This window comes from Ranitomeya variabilis, chromosome 1 (assembly GCF_051348905.1).
Source record: "Ranitomeya variabilis isolate aRanVar5 chromosome 1, aRanVar5.hap1, whole genome shotgun sequence".
Taxonomy (NCBI): Eukaryota; Metazoa; Chordata; class Amphibia; order Anura; family Dendrobatidae; genus Ranitomeya; species Ranitomeya variabilis.
The window spans coordinates 145,211,305-145,233,317 of record NC_135232.1 but is presented as its reverse complement, the minus strand read 5'-3'; the positions used below and the strand labels follow the sequence as shown (position 1 = coordinate 145,233,317).

Below are 22,013 nucleotides of genomic sequence, written 5' to 3'. Positions count from 1 at the left end.
TTTTTGCCTGTCCCAACATTTCAATAAAATATAATAAAAGGAGATCAAAACATCGTATCTACCCTAAAACAGTATCAGGAAAAACATTAGCTCAGGGCACAATAAATAAGCCCTCACACAACCCCATATCTTAAAAATCTCATAAAATGGCCACAAAAGCAAAATTTTCTTTTTTACAAATTTATGAATTTTTTTTCACCATTTAACCCTTTTCTGACATTTGACGTACTCTCCCGTCGAAGTAGTATGGGCCCGTATGACCACCGATGGGATAGTACGTCATCACCGATCAGCCACGCTCACGGGGGAGCACAGCCGATCGGGGCCGGGTGTCAGCTGACTTTCACAGCTGACATCTGGTACTATGTGACAGGAGCAGTCACGGATCGCTCCTGGCACATTAACCCCCGGAACACTGTGATCAAACATGATCGCAGTGTTCCAGCGGCATAGGGAAGCATTGTGCAGGGAGGGGGCTCCCTGCGTGCTTCCCTGAGACCCTTGGAGCAACGCAATATGATCGCGTTGCTCCAAGGGTCTCCTATCTCCTCCTCCTCCCTGCAGGCTCTGGATCCAAAATGGCCACGGGGCTCCTTCCGGGTCCTGCAGGGAGGTGGCTTGCAAGCGCCTGCTCAGAGCAGGCGCTGGCAAGCCTGCAGCAGTGCCTGTCAGTTTGCTGATCTGACACAGTGCACTGAAAAGTGTCAGATCCGTGATCTGACACTATATAGTCATGTCCCCCCGTCATCATCTTGTGAGACCGCAATGCATGGACCGGTCACCGGAACGCCGCGAGAAGCGGGAAAGGCCTGGGCTGGATCCGGGGGGGCCGACGGAGGGTGAGTATATAATGATTTTTTATTTTTAACATTAGATCTTTTTACTATTGATGCTGCATAGGCAGCATCAATAGTAAAAAGTTGGTCACACAGGGTTAATAGCAGCGTTAACGGAGTGCGTTACACTGCGGCATAACGCGGTCCGTTAACGCTGCCATTAACCCTGTGTGAGCGCTGACTGGAGGGGAGTATGGAGCGGGCACTGACTGCAGGGGAGTAGGGAGCAGCCATTTCGCCGCTGGACTGTGCCCGTCGCTGATTGGTCGTTTTTTGCTTGTCCCCCAAAAAACATACTTAGCCCCACAAAACCATCGAAATCTGTTGCTGGCAGCTCACTTTACGATTGCTAACCAGTGATGTCTGAGATGTACTTGATGGGATACAATCCTGAAAACACTACCTGCGATTGTAGTATGTGTAGAACACTCAGTCTGCTCACGGTAGCTTGATCAACATGTAACCTGTCATTGTTATTTTGAAAAATGGCTCCTGGGACACTTTGAAGAAACGTCCATAACACTGGTTCCACCAACAATGCAATGTTAAACCGAGCTGTTAATATAAATGGAATGAAGACTGGAGAAGTCTAGCTACCTACTGTACTTTATGCCCCCCCAGACCATAATTATGAGACCAGTGCGATGTTCACTCGTGAAGGCCTCTTCATAGTTTTGCATATGTGGTCTCCAAATTAAGACCAAAGACTGGAATGAGGCAATGGAGTGATCAAAATTAAATTATGAACCACCAAGTCTGAACCATCCTTGAATTCAACAGCCGCATTATTGGTTCAGACATCACTGTCCTTACTCAAACCATCAATGTTGGATATATGAAACTAGTTTAACCATTAATTGCAGACAACCATGATGTGATAATATAATTTACTTTACCATACTGTATGTTCATAGCCAAGTAGTCTACAGAGTTTGCCTTGTTGCAAAAGAGCTTCAACTTATGCCTCTGCACCCATCTGTCTATGATTCGATGTCAACACCACAGTTACAATACATACATTAAGTCTCTTTATTGTTGGTGATAGAGATTTAGCTAAATGTATTTTTTCCATTATCTCAATTTATTATGGGAAGACGTAATATAGTTGTTTTCATATAACCATAAAAATGCAGTGATAGTGATTTACCCTCATATACTAAAAGCTAAGAAACACCAACGTGTTCCATTTTTAGATATATTTAGGGTTATATTTTCAAGAATTGAAAAACGCTCTGCTCACAGTAGTATACATTTAAAATCAATTTTTATTAAGAAAAAAATGTTCAATGTTAAGTTGTTTATTGAAGTACAAAAGCAATTACTCAACAGCCGCTGTTCTCTGAAATGTAATTGCGATAAAATATTATTTGTAATTTTCATGTTTTTCAAAAGCTGCAAGATTCGGGTAAAATTGATTACTTCTAAAGCAACATCTAGGCTCCCCAGCATGGTTCTGCTGCATTACTTTTATATTACTACAATTTTATTATTATGAGAAGGATTATGGCAATCTGTTATTAAATGCATATTTCAAAAATGTTACATTTGCTCTAGATTTACTTTCAAAGATTTCTCCTTGCCAACTTCTAAAAACATTACTTTGTATTACTAATTCTTTTCAATCGACATCCTATTAATTACAAAAAGGTTTCCTGATTTTTTTTATCTTTCATGCCTCCTTTCCTTAGCAAAGAAAATAATTAAACTCACTGTAAGGCCAGGTGAAGAAATCTTAAACTGATCTTGTTGGAGAGTGGACCACGATGCCTAGATTGCCCATAATTCTCCTGACCCATGATTCTATTGGAATATACATTGGCTTGCAAAAGTCCTCCCCTCTCTTTAGCTATTTTCTTACATTACAACCTGTGTTTAAATATTTGTCTAATCCAATTTGTGTGTGATGCATCAGCACTAAATAGACTATGTTGGTGAAGTGAAGTGAGAAAAATATAGGCAAAAAATAAATGTATGGGATAAAATAAATAAAAATTGACATGTTCATATGTATTCACCCTTTTCACAATGAAGCCCCTAAAAATTTCTGGTGCCAGCAATTACCTTCATTAGTTACATGTTTAGTGAAAGGAAAACCACTAGTGATGGGCAAGTATGCTCGTTACTCGAGTTTCTCCAAGCATGCTCAGAGAAACTCGAGTAACGAACATACTCGCTCATCACTAAGGACCACCTGTGTGCAATCTCAGTGTCACATGGTCTGTCAGTATATACACACCTTTTCTGAAAGGCCACAGAGGCTGCAAAACCATTTAGCAAGAGGCACCACTAGCCAAACATTACAATGAAAACCAAGGAGATCTACAAGCAAGTCAGGAACAAAGTTGTTGAGAAGTACACGTCAGGGAATCAGGGTTGAGTTATAAAAAGAAATCCTAACTTCTGATGATCCCACGGAGCATCATCCATTATCATCAAATGGAAAGAACATGGTATCACAACAAACCACAACAAGCCAAGAGAGGGCCACCCACCAGAACTCTCAGCCCGGGCAAGGAGGGCATTAATCATAGAGACAGCACAGAGGTAACCCTGAAGGAACTGCAGAGTTCTCAAGCAGAGACTGGAGTATCTGCCCATACAACCACAATAAGCCGTACACTGCATACATATGGCTTTTAGGGAAGATTGGGCAGAAAAAAGCCTTTACGTACATGCAAAAATTGTAAGGCTCATTTTGAGTTTGCCAAAAGACATGTGGGAGACTCCCCAAATGTATGGATGAAGGTGCTGTGATCAGATGAGAGCAAAATTGAACTTTTTGGCAACCAAGGTCAATGCTATGTCTTGTGATAAACTAACACAGCTCATCACCCCAAGAACACCATCCCTACAGTTAAATATGGTGGCCGCAGCATGATGCTGTTGTTGGCAGCAGGGACAGGGAAAATTATCCCAATCAAGGGGAAGATGGATAGTGGAACATACAGGGATATTCAAAATCATGTTTCAGTCCATCAGATATTACGAGATCTTGGTGCCAAGATCGCCATCTGCACAAGCGCTGCCCCCGGCAGCCATTTTCCTGGAGTCCACCGCATAGTAAACCATGTAAGTGCAGGGGCTCTGGGCTGTCACAAAATGTTGGCAGAGCCCCCGCACCACCGAACACCAGCAGCGGCGCTCATCCGAACACCCATTCTTCCCAGCCTGTGGCCTGCAGCAACGCTCCACTCTTGCCTCCTCCAGCAGTGACCCTGGGACCCCACGTCACCGCAGCCACCACCCCAGTAAGCAATAAGACGCATGGATTATAAGAAGCACCACCATTTTATTAAAAAAAAAAAAGTTTTTTTCCTATTTTTCTCCTCAAAATTTGTGGTGCATCTTATAATCTGGTGCGTCTTATAATCCGCAAAATACGGTAAATAGTTATCTACACTGAACTTTTCAGTTATTTTGTCCTATTTGTTGTTTACTTCTCAATAAAAAGAAAACCAAATAATCAAAATGAAATTCCAGGCTGTGAGGTAGCAAAACAAGAAAATTGGTGTATACTTTCGCAATCCACTGTATTGTATGAGACTTTTGAATTCAGGTCAAAAGACCTGCAGCCTGTCCAGACATCACCGTCTGCACATGGACCTCATGACCACTCCATTTGCCATGACATTCCCATTTGAATTGCTTATAAGAACACATATTGCATAATGATTTTTTTTTATCACAGATTGATACTTATATTTGGGATGTTATGGCTCTGAAATTATAGACCAGAACAACACTGATCTGTCATGCGGTTGTAATGTTTCCTGTGGCCGAGTGTTATCTTCAACTTCTCAAAACTAGTTAGAAACATGGGATGTGCTCAGTCTCTACCATATTCATACTGGCAGCAGCAGTTGTGATGAAAATATCTCTATATATAATTGTCTAAGGGTCTGTTTGTCTGTAACCGAAATCCCGCGTCGCTGATTGGTCGCGCCCGGCCGGCCTCGACCAATCGTTCATAAATAAACTACATACATATACTAGAACGAGAATAACATGAAGGACAGTCTGTGAGGGAGAGAATAACATGGAGGACAGTCTGTGAGGGAGAGAATAACATGGAGGTCAGTCTGTGAGGGCAAGAATAGCATGAAGGACTGTCTGTGAGGGAGAGAATAACATGGAGGACAGTCTGTGAGGGAGAGAATAACATGGAGGACAGTCTGTGAGGGAGAGAATAACATGGAGGTCAGTCTGTGAGGGAGAGAATAACATGGAGGACAATGTGTGAGGGAGAGAATAACATGGAGGACAGTGTGTGAGGGAGAAAATAACATGGAGGACAGTCTGTGAGGGAGAGAATAACATGGAGGACAGTCTGTGAGGGAGAGAATAACATGGAGGACAGTCTGTGAGGGAGAGAATAACATGGAGGTCAGTCTGTGAGGGAGAGAATAACATGGAGGACAGTGTGTGAGGGAGAAAATAACATGGAGGACAGTCTGTGAGGGAGAGAGTAACATGGAGAACAGTGTGTGAGGGAGAGAATAACATGGAGGACAGTGTGTGAGGGAGAAAATAACATGGAGGACAGTCTGTAAGGGAGAGAATAACATGGAGGATAGTCTGTGAGGGAGAGAATAACATGGAGTACAGTCTGTGAGGGAGAGAGTAACATGGAGAACAGTGTGTGAGGGAGAGAATAACATGGAGGACAGTGTGTGAGGGAGAAAATAACATGGAGGACAGTCTGTAAGGAAGAGAATAACATGGAGGATAGTCTGTGAGGGAGAGAATAACATGGAGGACAGTCTGTGAAGGAGAGAATAACATGGAGGTCAGTCTGTGAGGGCGAGAATAACATGAAGGACAGTCTGTGAGGGAGAGATTAACATGGAGGATAGTCTGTGAGGGAGAGAATATCATGGAGAACAGTCTGTGAGGGAGAGAATAACATGGAGGTCAGTCTGTGAGGGAGAAAATAACATGGACAGTCTGTGCGGGATGAGAATAACATGGAGGATAGTCTGTGAGGGAGAGAACAATATAGAGGACAGTCTGTGAGGGAGAGAATAACATGGAGGACAGTCTGTGAGGGAGAAAATAACATGGAGGACAGTCTGTGAGGGAGAGAATAACATGGAGGATAGTCTGTGAGGGAGAGAACAATATAGAGGACAGTCTGTGAGGGAGAGAATAACATGGGGGACAGTGTGTGAGGGAGAGAATAACATGGAGGACAGTCTGTGAGGGAGAGAACAACATGGAGGACAGTGTGTAAGGGAGAGAATAAAAATGTTCCCTATTTTTAAGTTTATCATATGGTAAAATAAATGGTGTCTGAAAACTATAAGTCATCCTGTAGAAAACAAGCTGTCATACAATGATAGATGACTAATAAAGTTTTGACTCTTAAAATAAAGACAGGAGAAAAACAATGGCAGTGTGTCCAATCGGTTAAAACATAAATGTAATCACCAATGTTTATATGAATACTAGATGGTGGCCCGATTCTAACGCATCAGGTATCTACTATATAATCGTCTAATTCTGTCTGTTTGTCTGTAACGGAATACCTGTGTCGCGGATTGGTTTTGCCAGCTACCCGCAACCAATCAGCGATATTGGCACAGTCCGGCCGCGAATTTGCATGGGATTTGAACCACACTTCGCTGATTGGTCACGCCCGGCCAGCCGCGACCGATCAGCGATATTGGCTTGGTATTTAAACACCACTTCGCTGACTGGTCGTGCCCAGCCAGACGCGACCAATCAGAGATATTGGCCCGGGATTTGAACCGCACTTAGCTGATTGGTCACGCCCAGCCAGCCTTGACCAATCAGCGATATTGGAGCGGGATTTAAACACCGCTTCGCTGATTGGTCGCGCCCGGCCGGCCGCGACCAATCAGCAATATTGGCTTGGGATTTAAACCCCACTGCGCTGATTGGTCACGCCAGGCAGGAAGCGACCAATCAGCGATATTGGCACAGGATTTAAACACCGCTTCACTGATTTGGCACACCCGGCCGGCCGCAATCAATCAGCGACAGGTGCAGTCCGGCCATGAATTGGCGCGGGATTTCAACCACGCTTTGCTGATTGGTCACACCCAGCCGGCCACGACCAATCAGCGATATTGGCTCGAGATTTAAACCCCGCTGCGCTGATAATGTATATATTTTACCCAGAAAATCCTGTGTATTCATTGCATTATTCTTAAATCTTCATAAATAAACTACATACATATTCTAGAATACCCGATGCATTAGAATCGGGCCACCATCTAGTCTACTATATAATCGTCTAATTCTGTCTGTTTGTCTGTAATGGAAAACCCGCGTCACTGATTGGTCTCGCCAGATGCCCGCGACCAATCAGCGACTGGCGCAGTCCGGCTGCGAATTGGTGCGGGATTTGAACCACGCTTCACTGATTGGTCGCGCCCAGCCGCCTGCAACCAATCAGCGATATTGGCGCAGTCCAGCCGCGAATTGGCCTGGGATTTGAACCACTCTTTGCTGAGTGGTCGCGTTCAGCCAGCCGCAACCAATCAGCTTTATTGGCTCAGGATTTAAACCCCGCTGCGCTGATTGGTCGCGCCCGGCTGGCCGCGACCAATCAGTGATATTGGCGCAGGATTTAAACACCGCTTCGCTGATAATGTACATATTTTACCAGGAAAATCCTGTGTATTCATTGCATTATTCTTAAATCTTCATAAATAAACTACATACATATTCTAGAATACCCGATGCTTTAGAATCGGGCCACCATCTAGTTAATCAATAATCATCATGATAATTTTTATTTTTATAGCGTCAACATACTCTTCAGTAGGGTTGAGCGACTTTCATTTTTTAAAGATCGAGTCGGGTTTTGTGAAACCCGATTTTGTCCAGAGTCGAGTCGAGGGCAGTCGGCCGATTATCGCTAAAAGTCGGGGATCGACCGAAACACGAAACCCAATGCAAGTCAATGGGGAAGCATAGTCGGCAGTGAGTGGAGGCCAGGAAAACACCTACAGTGCCCATTTTAATGCCAAAAACATCCATTCTTGTTTCTGAAGCTTGTCAATCTTAATTAACTTTATAATAATAGTTGTTCATTGGAACTTGGGGGTCATTTGGCAAAAGTTGTGGGGGGTAGGGCTGGTTCAAGGTTTTAGCGGGCCCAGGAATCGTGGACTACGTCACGGCGGTGGAGCAGGGAGAGGTAAGTATTTCAACGTTGTAAGTGCTGTGATCCTGAGCAAGCAGGGGGGGCCCACTCGTTCGCATTGGCACTGGCACAGGGCCCCTCAAAGTACAGCGGTGTGTTTGCACGGTGGGGGCGCCTCCCACCAGCAGCGACACTTTTGCGTACTCTGAGGGGCCCTGTGCCAGTGACGTCGCCAACGAGTATGCCCCCCCCACCTGACGAAGGAACCTGCACTTTCATCTGCACCTTCCTCTTTGTCCCTGTGTAAGGTGGTATAACATGCGGGAAGGGGAACCTTACTTTCAGCAGGGTCAGATTCTGGCTGTGTAGAGTGCAAGGGGAATGTAGTGCTCTAGGTCAATGTACCAGCAGACTCATCTAGCAGTGGCTGGGCAATGGGCAGGATGAGGAGGAAACAGATATAGGGCCAAAGAATAAAGTAGGCTAAATGCAGTTCAAAATTGGTAACAGGACTAAACAGGCGGCATTGCTTTGTTCAGTGGAGTAGCAAACCCAGGAGCAGCAGACACTGTTTTAAGGGCCCAAACACACTAATAGGCCAAATGCAGTTTAATATCTGATACTTTAGGCCAAAAGCCTAAAGACTGAAGCTATGCTTTATACAGTGGAGGACAACACCAGGGAGGGGCAGACACCGTTAGTAGGCTGTAACCACCAAGTTTTTTAAAAAACAGCACTTAATGAGAGCCAGAAGGTTGAAGCTCAGCTTTATTCAGTTGAGGACAAACACCAGGGAGGGGCAGACACCGTTAGTAGGCCGTAACCAAAGTTGAAGGCCAAATGCAGTTTAATATCTGATACTATAGGCCGAAAGCCAGAAGGTGGAAGCTCAGCTTTATTCAGTTGAGGGCAAACACCAGGGAGCGGCAGACACCGTTAGTAGGCCGTAACCAAAGTTGAAGGCCAAATGCAGTTTAATATCTGATACTATAGGCCGAAAGCCAGAAGGTGGAAGCTCAGCTTTATTCAGTTGAGGGCAAACACCAGGGAGGGGCAGACACCGTTAGTAAGCTGTAACCACCAAGTTTTTTAAAAAACAGCACTTAATGAGAGCCAGAAGGTTGAAGCTCAGCTTTATTCAGTTGAGGACAAACACCAGGGAGGGGCAGACACCGTTAGTAGGCCGTAACCAAAGTTGAAGGCCAAATGCAGTTTAATATCTGATACTATAGGCCGAAAGCCAGAAGGTGGAAGCTCAGCTTTATTCAGTTGAGGGCAAACACCAGGGAGGGGCAGACACCGTTAGTAGGCTGTAACCACCAAGTTTTTTAAAAAACAGCACTTAATGAGAGCCAGAAGGTTGAAGCTCAGCTTTATACAGTGGAGAACAATACCAGGGAGCGGCAGACACCGTTAGTAGGCCGTAACCAAAGTTGAAGGCCAAATGCCGTTTAATTTCTGATACTATAGGCCGAAAGCCAGAATGTTGAAGCTCCGATTTAGACAGTGGAGGACAATTTGAATTAGGGACTGCAGACAGACTTAGTAGGCTGTCCCCTGTGGACCATGCATCCACCACATTAACCCATTGCACCGTAATGGACACGTAATCTTCCGTGGCCATGCCTACAGGTCCATGCATCTGTTGTCAGGTGCACCTTTGTACTCACAGATTGCCAGAGTGCATGGACAATGCGGTCTTTTACATGCTGGTGGAGGGTTGGGATGGCTTTTCTCGCAAAAGAAGTGTCGACTGGTTAGCTTGTAGCGTGGTACAGCGTAGTCCATCATGGCCTTATTAATAGTAAATAAAATATATAACTAGGCTCTATGAACTTTTAAATAGGTTCCAGGGGTACACGGGCAGCATTGGTGTGGTCAGTGGAGGAGTATTGCAAGTAGGGGCCGCAGACAGGCTATCAAAGGCCTAAAATAACAAACAATAGGCTCATGGCAGTTTTAAATCGGTTACATGGATACACAGGCAGGCACTCCAGGCAGCATTGTGGTCAGTGGAGGAGTACTGCAAGTAGGGGCCGCAGACAGGCTATTAAAGGCCTAAAATAACAAACAATAGGCTCATGGCAGTTTTAAATCGGTTACATGGATACACAGGCAGGCACTCCAGGCAGCATTGTGGTCAGTGGAGGAGTATTGCAAGTAGGGGCCGCAGACAGGCTATCAAAGGCCTAAAATAACAAACAATAGGCTCATGGCAGTTTTAAATCAGTTACATGGATACACAGGCAGGCACTCCAGGCAGCATTGTGGTCAGTGGAGGAGTATTGCAAGTAGGGGCCGCAGACAGGCTATCAAAGGCCTAAAATAACAAACAATAGGCTCATGGCAGTTTTAAATCAGTTACATGGATACACAGGCAGGCACTCCAGGCAGCATTGTGGTCACTGGAGGAGTATTGCAAGTAGGGGCCGCAGACAGGCTATCAAAGGCCTAAAATAACAACCAATAGGCTCATGGCAGTTTTAAATCGGTTACATGGATACACAGGCAGGCACTCCAGGCAGCATTGTGATCAGTGGAGGAGTATTGCAAGTAGGGGCCACAGACAGGCTATCAAAGGCCTAAAATAACAAACAATAGGCTCATGGCAGTTTTAAATCGGTTACATGGATACACAGGCAGGCACTCCAGGCAGCATTGTGGTCAGTGGAGGAGTATTGCAAGTAGGGGCCGCAGACAGGCTATCAAAGGCCTAAAATAACAAACAATAGGCTCATGGCAGTTTTAAATCGGTTACATGGATACACAGGCAGGCACTCCAGGCAGCATTGTGGTCAGTGGAGGAGTATTGCAAGTAGGGGCCGCAGACAGGCTATCAAAGGCCTAAAATAACAAACAATAGGCTCATGGCAGTTTTAAATCGGTTACATGGATACACAGGCAGGCAGCATTGTGGACAGTGGAGGAGTATTGCAAGAAGTGTCTGACACAGTTAGTACTCCCAAAAAATAAATAGATGTTAATGTCTCGCACAACAACTATAAATAAAAAAAGGGTGGCATGCTTAGGTACAGGGGTGGGCTCATTTGCAGAATTTATGACAAAGTAATTTGGCAGTAAATTAGTATTTACTGGTGTCAATATAGGACACTGACCCAGACTACATTAACTAGCATCATAGATGTCAACAAATTGGTATTGTTTGTCAGTGCCAGGCATTGAATGATGTCAGCGCATAGACTAAACATTGGTGGAGCTGTGCGACATAATTTTGCACGTGGTAGAGCACAGTTTGAGCTGGGGGGGGAACTCTCTTGTGGCTGGCGGTACCACCCCAGGGCCCCTCATGTTACAACAGTGTGTCTGACGTTGGGTGCGCACCACCACCACCAGAGACACTACATTGTACTATGAGGGACCCAGTGGCAGTGCCGTCGACCAAAAGCGAGCACACCCACCTCTTCTGACAAACAGCACTGTAACTAACGGGTGCTTGCGCCAAGTGTCGAGAGTGAGACAACGGCCCCGTGGGGGGAGTTTTCCCATTGGGGGATGTGTAAACATGTCGTATGCTGTTCAAACAGCTGCTGCAAATTAAGAGATTTGAACACTCAGTAAGACCACTCCACAAGCAAGACCTTTTTATAGGAAAGCTAGGTGTCAGCCGGGAAAGGTGGGGCAAAATAATTTGAAATCCAGGAGTGGTTCATTTTAATGAAGGTGAGATCATCCACATTTTGGGTAGCCATTGCCAGATGAGTCCTTTTTTCGGTTAATATTGAACCAGCAGCACTGAATACTCTTTCTGATAGCACACTAGCTGCTGGGCAAGCAAGCTCCTGCAACACATATTCTGCCAATTCAGGCCACGTGTCTAATTTGGATGCCCAGTAATCAAATGGGAATGACGGTTGAGGGAGAACATCAATAAGGGCTTAAAAATAGTTAGTAACCATACTGGACAAATGTTGTCTCCTGTCACTTTGAATAGCTGCTGCAGTACCTGTCCTGTCTGCGGTCATTGCGAAATCACTCCACAACCTGGTCAGAAAACCCCTCTGTCCAATGCCACTTCTGATCTGTGCACCTCTAACACCTCTGCCATGCAGCCCCCTGCAGCTTGTGTGAGAACCATCACCGGCGCTGTGTGATGGGAATGCCTGAATCAAACGGTCTACAAGAGTAGCTTGTTTGGTTGCTAAGATTTGTTTGAGGTTCTCATGTGGCATAATATTTTGCAATTTGCCTTTATAGCGAGGGTCAAGGATGCAGGCCAACCAGTAATCGTCATCGCTCATCATTTTAATAATGCGTGTGTCCCTTTTGAGGATACGTAAGGCATAATCCGCCATGTGGGCCAAAGTTCCAGTTGTCAAATCTGCGGTTGTGCTTGTTGGAGGGGCAGTTACAGGCGAATCTACATCACTTGTCTCCCTTAAAAAAACAGAACCCGGCCTTGCAACGCCACTAATTTCTGTTGGCCCAGGAGAAGCTTCCTCATTCAAAAAGTACTCATCCCCATCATCCTCCTCGTCCTCCTCCTCCTCTTCGCCCGCTACAGCGTCCTCTACACGGCCCTGACCAGACAATGGCTGACTGTCATCAAGGCTTTCCTCTTCCTCGGCTGCAGACGCCTACTCCTTTATGTGCGTCAAACTTTGCATCAGCAGACGCATTAGGGGGATGCTCATGCTTATTATGGCGTTGTCTGCACTAACCAGCCGTGTGCATTCTTCAAAACACTGAAGGACTTGACACAGGTCTTGTAACTTCGACCACTGCACACCTGACAACTCCATGTCTGCCATCCAACTGCCTGCCCGTGTATGTGTATCCTCCCACAAAAACATAACAGCACGCCTCTGTTCGCACAGTCTCTGAAGCATGTGCAGTGTGGAGTTCCACCTTGTTGCAACGTCGATGATTAGGCGATGCTGGGGAAGGTTCAAAGACCGCTGATAGTTCTGCATACGGCTGGAGTGTACGGGCGAACGGCGGATATGCGAGCAAAGTCTGCGCACTTTGAGGAGCAGGTCGGGTAGCCCCGGTTAACTTTTCAGGAAGCACTGCACCACCAGGTTTAAGGTGTGAGCCAGGCAAGGAATGTGTTTCAGTTGGGAAAGGGCTATGGCAGCCATGAAATTCCTTCCGTTATCACTCACTACCTTGCCTGCCTCAAGATGTACAGTGCCCAGCCATGACTGAGTTTCATTCTGCAAGAACTCGGACAGAACTTCCGTGGTGTGTCTGTTGTCGCCCAAACACTTCATTGCCAATACAGCCTGCTGACGCTTGCCACTAGCTGTCCCATAATGGCACACCTGGTGTGCAACAGTGGCAGCTGCGGATGGACTGGATGTGTGACTGCGGTCTGTGGACGAGCTCTCGCTTCTGCATGAGGGGGAGGAAGAGGAGGAGGGGGGCGAACGCCTACAGCCAACTCTTTCCTTGACCGTGGGCTAGGCAGAACTGTCCCAATATTTCTGTCCCCTGTGGACCCTGCATCCACCACATTCACCCAGTGTGCCGTGATGGACACGTAACGTCCCTGGCCATGCCTACTGGTCCATGCATCTGTTGTCAGGTGCACCTTTGTAGTCACAGACTGCCTGAGTGCATGGACGATGCGGTCTTTAACATGCTGTTGGAGGGCTGGGATGGCTTTTCTAGAAAAGAAGTGTCAACTGGGTAGCTCGTAGCGTGGTACAGCGTAGTCCATCAGCGCTTTGAAAGCTTCGCTTTCAACTAACCGGTAGGGCATCATCTCTAATGAGATTAGTCTAGCAATGTGGGCATTCAAACCCTGTGTACGCGGATGCGAGGATGAGTACTTCCTTTTCCTAACAAGAGTCTCATGTAGGGTGAGCTGGACTGGAGAGCTGGAGATCGTGGAACTAGCGGTGGTGCCGGTGGACATGGGTGACTGAGAGAGGGTTGGAGATGGTATTCTTGCCAGTGCCCTACATGCAGTGTTTCCTACTACTAACCTGGTGATTCCCTGACTGCTTTGGCCTGGCGACGAAAGCTGCACAGATACTGCAGGTGGTGTGGGAAATGGTCGGCTTACAGGGAGGGAAGGGATGTAGCGTTGCTGACTAGCTTCATTGGCCGAGGGTGCTGCAACCTTTAGGGATGTTTGGTAGTTAGTCCAGGCTTGCAAATGCATGGTGGATAAATGTCTATGCATGCAACTTGTATTTAGACTTTTAAGATTCTGACCTCTGCTTAAGGTTGTTGAACATTTTTGACAGATGACTTTGCGCTGATCATTTGGATGTTGTTTAAAAAAATGCCAGACTGCACTCTTTCTACTATCGGATACCTTTTCAGGCATTGCAGACTGAGCTTCTTTAACCGGATGGCCACGCTGTCCTCCAACTGGTTTTGTTTTTGCCACGCGTTTTTGGCCAGATACGGGCCCGGTAGATGGAACCTGTTGTGATGTTGATGCCTGCTGCGGCTCCTCCTCCGCTTCAGAACTACTGCCGCCTGCACCCTGTTCCCCCAATGGCTGCCAATCGGGGTTCACAACTGGGTCATCTATGACCTCCTCTTCTATGTCGTGTGCAATTTCGTCTGTGTCACCATGTAAGCCGGTGGTATAGCGTTCGTGACAGGGCACCATAGTCTCCGCTGGGTTTGATTCTGCCTCAGTACACTGCGAGGGCAATGTTCTGGTCTGAGTCAAAGGAACAGCATAGTAATCTGGCTGTGGCTGTGCATCTGTGCACTCCATGTCCGATTCAACTTCTAATGGGCATGGCCTGTTAACTGTTTCACTGTCTAACCCAGGAACGGTATGTGTAAAGAGCTCCATGGAGTAACCTGTTGTGTCAACTGACGCATCCTTAACTGTTGTTTTTAGTGAAGGACACAAGGAAGCGACTTGTTCCTGACCGGGAGCATCCACTGTCGATGCACTGCTCTGACATTTGGCAGTTTCCGAGGAGGAGGCGAAAGAGCTAGAGGCAGAGTCAGCAATGAAAGCCAATACTTGTTCCTCCTGCTCCGGCTTCAAAAGTGGTTTTCCTACTCCCAGAAAAGAGAGCGTTCGAGGCCTTGTGTAGCCAGACAACGAACCTGGCTCAACAACTCGAGACTTAGGTGCTGTACTGCTTTTACCAAGACCACCTGATGCTCCACCACCGCTACCATCATTACCAGCTGACAATGACCGCCCACGGCCACGACCTCTTCCACTAGACTTCCTCATTGTTTGCAAAACGTAACCAAAGTAACGCTATTTGTTACTGTAAAACAACTTATAAGGTGAACTCAAACTTCTGTAGGATTTATATATACCTTTATAGGTGCCTGACACTGAAATGAAAATCAGGCCCAATGTTACACACTAGGTTTTCTGTGGCCCAATAATTTGAGACAGATGGCACACACAGGACCAGCACTCAAGCAGAAATGCCAATCTTAATCTCCCACTATTATTTTTTTTTTAAAAGGGAGAATGTACCCAAAAAAAAAAAAAAAAGGCCAAGTATTACACAGTGTTTTCGGTGCCACACAATGAGAGACAGATGCCACACACAGCAATGGCACGGAGGCAGACTTGCCAATATTTATCTCCCACTAACTTTTTTTTTTTGAAAAGGGAGAATGTACCCAAAAAAAAAAAAAAAATGGCCAAGTATTACACAGTGTTTTCGGTGCCACACAATGAGAGACAGATGACACACACAGCAATGGCACGGAGGCAGACTTGCCAATATTTATCTCCCACTAACTTTTTTTTTTTGAAAAGGGAGAATGTACCCAAAAAAAAAAAAAAATGGCCAAGTATTACACAGTGTTTTCGGTGCCACACAATGAGAGACAGATGCCACACACAGCAATGGCACGGAGGCAGACTTGCCAATATTTAGCTCCCACTAATTTTTTTTTTGGGAAAGGGAGAATTTAGAAAAAAAAAAAAAAATGGCCAAGTATTACACAGTGGTTTTCGGTGCCACACAATGAGAGACAGATGCCACACACAGCAATGGCACGGAGGCAGACTTGCCAATATTTATCTCCCTGCAGTTATCTCAGAAAAGTATGGCAGGCAGCTATAAAAAGGACTGCTGCACACAAAAGTGTGGACAAACACACAAGATAGCTGTGCAGAAAGGAAGGAACAACAGGATTTGTGCTTTGAAAAAAGCAGTTGGTTTGCACAGCGGCGTACACACAGGCACAGCAACGCAGCTATCAGGGTCAGGGAGCCTTCTAGTGCAGCCCAATGAGCTAAAGCGCTGAGGGAAAAAAAATGTAGCTTCCACTGTCCCTGCAATCAAAAGGTGGTGTTGGACAGTGGAAATCGCTACAGCACAAGCGGTTTGTAGCTTTATGTACCCTGCCTATCACTATCCCTGCTTCTGAAGAAGCTGCAGCAACCTCTCCTTACGCTCAGATCAGCAGCAGTAAGATGGCGGTCGGTGGGAATGCCCCTTTATAGCCCCTGTGACGCCGCAGAAAGCAAGCCAATCACTGCAATGCCCTTCTCTAAGATGGTGGGGACTGAGATCTATGTCATCACGCTGCCCACACTCTGCGTCCACCTTCATTGGCTGAGAAATGGCGCTTTTAGCGTCATTGAAACGCGACTTTGGCGTGAAAGTCGCGTACCGCATGGCAGACCCCACACAGGGATCGGCTCGGTTTCATGAGACGCCGACTCGATCCGTTTCGCTCAACCCTACTCTTCAGCTCTTTATAATTCAGAGGGAACTGGTACAAACAAGATAAGATTACAGTGTAACACATATTTTATCGCATACCAGGAGGAATTAGGACCCTGCTGACAAGCTTACAATCTATGAGGAAATAGGTGAGACACAAACGGTAAAAAAAAGTGCTTGTCATGCTAGGGCCAGCCATCAGTACAACTAATAGGGACAGTCAACACTGCATGAACAAGTCACTAGCCAGTATCTGTACAAGTAGAAAGTGCTACTGAGCAAGTGGAAGAGATAATATGGGATAGTTAGTTAGATTAGTGAGGTGAGGTAAACAAAATGTCATGTTTACGGCATGCTTGAAACTGTGGATACTGGGAATTAACTGGATTGTCTGGGATAGGTATTTCCAGAAAACTGGCGCAGCACAAGGGAAGTCCTGGAGATGGGAGTGGGAAGTTCGGATTATAGAGAATATTAGTCTTAAGTCATTAGCGGAATGGAGAGGATGGGTAAGGTGGCACACAGGGATGAGGGAGGAGATTTAGAGTGGAGCAGAACTGTAGAGAACTTTGTGAGTAAGGCCGGCGTCACACTCGGCGTAAGACAATACGCCACGTATTTTACGGCCGTAATACGGCCGAAATACGGTGAAATGTTCCCAAAATAGTGATCCGTAGTCAGGGTGTGTCAGCGTATTTTGCGCATGGCATCCTCCGTATGTAATCCGTATGGCATCCGTACTGCGAGATTTTTGCGCAGGCTTGCAAAACCGACATCTAATGGATTTATGTGCTCAAATGTTCATTAAAACATATATACAGTATATATATATATATATGTCATTGAGACACATATATATATATATTCTGTATTTAGATTTCATTCAGCGCGATATCTGTGAACAGCCGGTAATTCAATTGCCGGCTTTTCATTTCTCCTGCACAAACCCGACAGGATATGAGACATGGTTTACATACAGTAAACCATCTCATATCCCCTTTTTTTTTGCATATTCCACACTACTAATGTTAGTAGTGTGCATGTGCAAAATTTCAGCGCTGTAGCTGCTAAAATAAAGGGTTAAATGGCGGAAAAAATTGGCGTGGGCTCCCGCGCAATTTTCTCCGCCAGAGCGGTAAAGCCAGTGACTGAGGGCAGATATTAATAGCCAGGAGAGGGTCCATGGTTATTGGCCCCCCCGTGGCTAAAAACATCTGCCCCCAGCCACCCCAGAAAAGGCACATCTGGAAGATGCGCCTATTCTGGCACTTGGCCACTCTCTTCCCACTCCCTGTAGCGGTGGGATATGGGGTAATGAAGGGTTAATGCCACCTTGCTATTGGAAGGTGACATTAAGCCAGATTAATGATGGAGAGGCGTCAATTATGACACCTATCCATTATTAATCCAATTGTAGGAAAGGGTTAAAAAACACACACACACATGATTGAAAAGTATTTTAATGAAATAAACACAGCGGTTGTTGTAATAATTTATTGTTCTCTCAAATCCATTTGCAGTCCCTCGCTTGGCAACATAATAAACGCACAAGATACATACCTTCTGATGTCAGATCAGGTCCCACGATGTAATCCATCTGAAGGGGTTAACTAATATTACAAGCAGGAGCCCTGCAAATGCAGCTGTGCTCCGTGCTTGTAATTCCCCTGCGAATGAATGAAATGTAGGTCATTGACCTACATTTCATTCATTCGCGGTGAGGCGCCCTCTGGTGGATGTTCTCATGAACTGCAGCCTGGGAACTTTTTCCCACGCTCCAGGTCATATGAGGACATCCACCAGGGGGCGCATCACCGCGAATGAATGAAATGTAGGTCAATGACCTACATTTCATTCATTCGCAGGGGAATTACAAGCACGGAGCACAGCTGCATTTGCAGGGCTCCTGCTTGTAATATTAGTTAACCCCTTCAGATGGATTACATCGTGGGACCTGATCTGACATCAGAAGGTTTGTATCTTGTGCGTTTATTATGTTGCCAAGCGAGGGACTGCAAATGGATTTGAGAGAACAATAAATTATTACAACAACCGCTGTGTTTATTTCATTAAAATACTTTTCAATCATGTGTGTGTGTGTTTTTTAACCCTTTCCTACAATTGGATTAATAATGGATAGGTGTCATAATTGACGCCTCTCCATTATTAATCTGGCTTAATGTCACCTTCCAATAGCAAGGTGGCATTAACCCTTCATTACCCCATATCCCACCGCTACAGGGAGTGGGAAGAGAGTGGCCAAGTGCCAGAATAGGCGCATCTTCCAGATGTGCCTTTTCTGGGGTGGCTGGGGGCAGATGTTTTTAGCCACGGGGGGGCCAATAACCATGGACCCTCTCCTGGCTATTAATATCTGCCCTCAGTCACTGGCTTTACCGCTCTGGCGGAGAAAATTGCGCGGGAGCCCACGCCAATTTTTTCCGCCATTTAACCCTTTATTTTAGCAGCTACAGTGCTGAAATTTTGCACATACACACTACTAACATTAGTAGTGTGGAATATGCAAAAAAAAGGGGGATATGAGATGGTTTACTGTATGTAAACCATGTCTCATATCCTGTCGGGTTTGTGCAGGAGAAATGAAAAGCCGGCAATTGAATTACCGACTTTTCACTAACAGCGCTGCGTATTTCTCGCAAGTCACACTGCAGGTCAGTGTGGAATCCGTATTTTTCTCGCCCCCATAGACTTTCATTGGCGATTTTTTTGCGCAGTACGCTGACAAACGCAGCATGCTGCGATTTTGTACGGCCGTAGAAAGCCGTATAATACTGAACCGTAATATACGGCTAATAGGAGCAGCCCCATTGAGAATAATTGTGCCGTATGTTATGCGAGTTTTACGGACGTAGTTTCTGCGCTCTTACGTCCGTAAAACTCGCCAGTGTGACGCCGGCCTAAGAGTGATATGCTTATATTGGATTCTATTGTGGACCTGTGGTTCTGCTATGAAACAAGTACAGTGCATTCTTGAGAGCTGTGTGACTTTGGAGCTCTGTGGAGTCCCTGCTGTGCTGAGCTGAAAAGCAACAGAACACATTTATCCTGTGCAGATACAGGCGGTTTGCTCTCAGGGAAATTGTGAGTGACTGCTGGAGGAGAGATGGTATCCTGTACCATCCGTATTGAGAGGGATCCTGACAAGCCCCGTTGAAGTGCTATCCCGGACCGTATCCTGAGGCTACAGAACTGTAAGTCCCCGGCGTGCGGGGTCAGCATCGGCCAACAAGACATGGAACCGTGCTTTGCTGTGGTTGTTTTGGCACCAAAGATTTTGGGACTGGCTTTAACTGATGCAAAATATATGCCTGAGTCACCTCAGGTTAACAGTACCGTAATAATAGACACCTGGGTATCCCCAAATTAAGTGTTTTAGAACTTCTTGTATATTTATATGTATTGTTATTGTGAGATTTGATCGGTTTATACTCAGTATGCCATCCCAGGGGGTACCATAAGACCACCTCATCCGATTTACACCTGTTTTCTTAGTACCTTGTTTGACCTTTTGGATAGGTAAATTTAATCTAAACCTCAGTGTAACACACTCAAAACGGGAACTTGGCACATTGAGTTAATCTCTGGCTGAATGAGTTTAAATAATAGGGGAATCTCAGGTTGTTTAATACAATATTGAATTTCACTCCAACTCCTATCTCAGTAAAGGAAGTGTTGTTATTTCTGCCTCTGTCTCAGCTTGTGACTCACTGGATCTTCTTCGTACCTCTTGTCATTACAATATAACCCCAAGACAGAGGTTAGTCTGTGAGATATTGTAGAATCACACGCATAGATGAAAATTTCCGGTTTAGGTAGGTCAATAAAGATTCAGTTTTAGATAGAGGGAGGCCATAATGTTAGAGACAGCAGATAAATAATCACTGGTACTTTGTAGTAATGTGTGGTGACGTCAGGAGACAAAGTGTATATTTGGGTGTCAGCAGCATATAAATGGTATTGAAACCCAAATTTGCTGATGGTTTGTCCAATAGGGATGGTAAATAGAGAGATAGGATGGAGGCTTAGTGCCGAACCCTGAGGAAAATGACAGTAAGGGGAAGAGGAGAGGAAGAAGAACCATCAATGAAGCAGGAGAGACCATTATAGTTAAAAACAGGATTCCATTTTCTGTATGTTTGAAAGATAAACCACGATGACAATTGCTAAATGTCAAAATTAACAGACTTTAATAGGGCGGGTCATATTGAACCGAACAGTACAAGTGTATATTACTATTATTATTATTATTAGTACCTATAGAAAACAAGTAATATTTACTTCCAGGTAAGGGGATAACACAGGGGGAGATGATCAAGGGAGTGCACAGCTAGGCACAACCAAAGTGCTGTCCTAATTACAAATTATTGGGCTTTTGATCACTGTGATATTGTCCATGACAGTGATAAAAAGTCAGCAACCAATGGGTAAAATCCCTGTGGTGCTGGGTGCAGGCAGGCTGATCTCAATGGGTGCACTAAGCATGCGCCCGCCATTTGGCTTCAACAGAAAGGGGTAAGAGGGCCAGCTGATTGTGGATCCAGTACTAAGGTAACATGGGGTACCTGTGACATCGTTTCTCAGAAAAATAACTTTTAAACTGGATCATCCCTAGTAGATGAAACCTCAGAGATTTTCTGAGTCTAGGGGGCGCTATTACTTTATTCCCGGTCAAGGTTTTAAAACGGTGATGAGGTATAGGTTGTTGTTAAGGGGTTAATCAAAATAGATTTTGGATTAAAAAAGTTCCACAATTAGATGTGCTAAAAAATGTTATTGTGCTGAGATAAGCTTCTAAATGTGCCCCATGTACTTGTACTGGAAGAGAAATGAATAACCTGTGCTGTCTATATGTAAAGGAGTAAAAGAGCCATCGACACTCCTTCTGAAATCCTTTGTATTAATTTAAAGCATTGGCTTGTTTGTATATGTAGTTTTATGCACTTTGGAGCTTGCAGCAGTTAGGTTGCTTGTGGACAGGGTTAACTATAGGGCCAGTCCACTGTGGGAGGACATAAGTGGGCATTATGAAATGGAATCCTAATTGTGGAGTTAGAGAGAAAGTAACTGAAGGAGAAGGAAGTTTATCCGCTAAAAAAAAGGCCACAAGTGGATAGTGTGTTTAGTCCTGACAAATTAAAGATAGCAATTTCGAGAATGTTTTACCAGTAACTGACTTTTATACTGTCAGAGTGCAGAGACTGAAAAAGAATTAGAAAGGTATCTTCCACCAGTGAGTACGGCTGTAGCAAATCAGAGCTGTGGCAGGAAGAATTCTCCAAGGCAGCTAGTATGTGTGGGCTACAAGGGCCCATGTTAGAAGGTCCTAGAAGATAGGAGTTTCTACTTCAACCAGGAGGGGACATGAAGGTATACCTGTAGTGGAGGATAAATGAAGTGAAAGCCAGAGCTAGA

At 45.3% G+C, this 22,013-nt stretch overlaps 1 long non-coding RNA gene across 2 annotated transcripts in view; it reads left to right on the top strand.

Moving 5' to 3' along the window:
* LOC143793786 (uncharacterized) overlaps positions 1-22,013 on the top strand; it is a 154,663-nt gene that overhangs the window by 88,744 nt on the left and 43,906 nt on the right. The gene's annotated exons all lie outside the window — the stretch shown is intronic.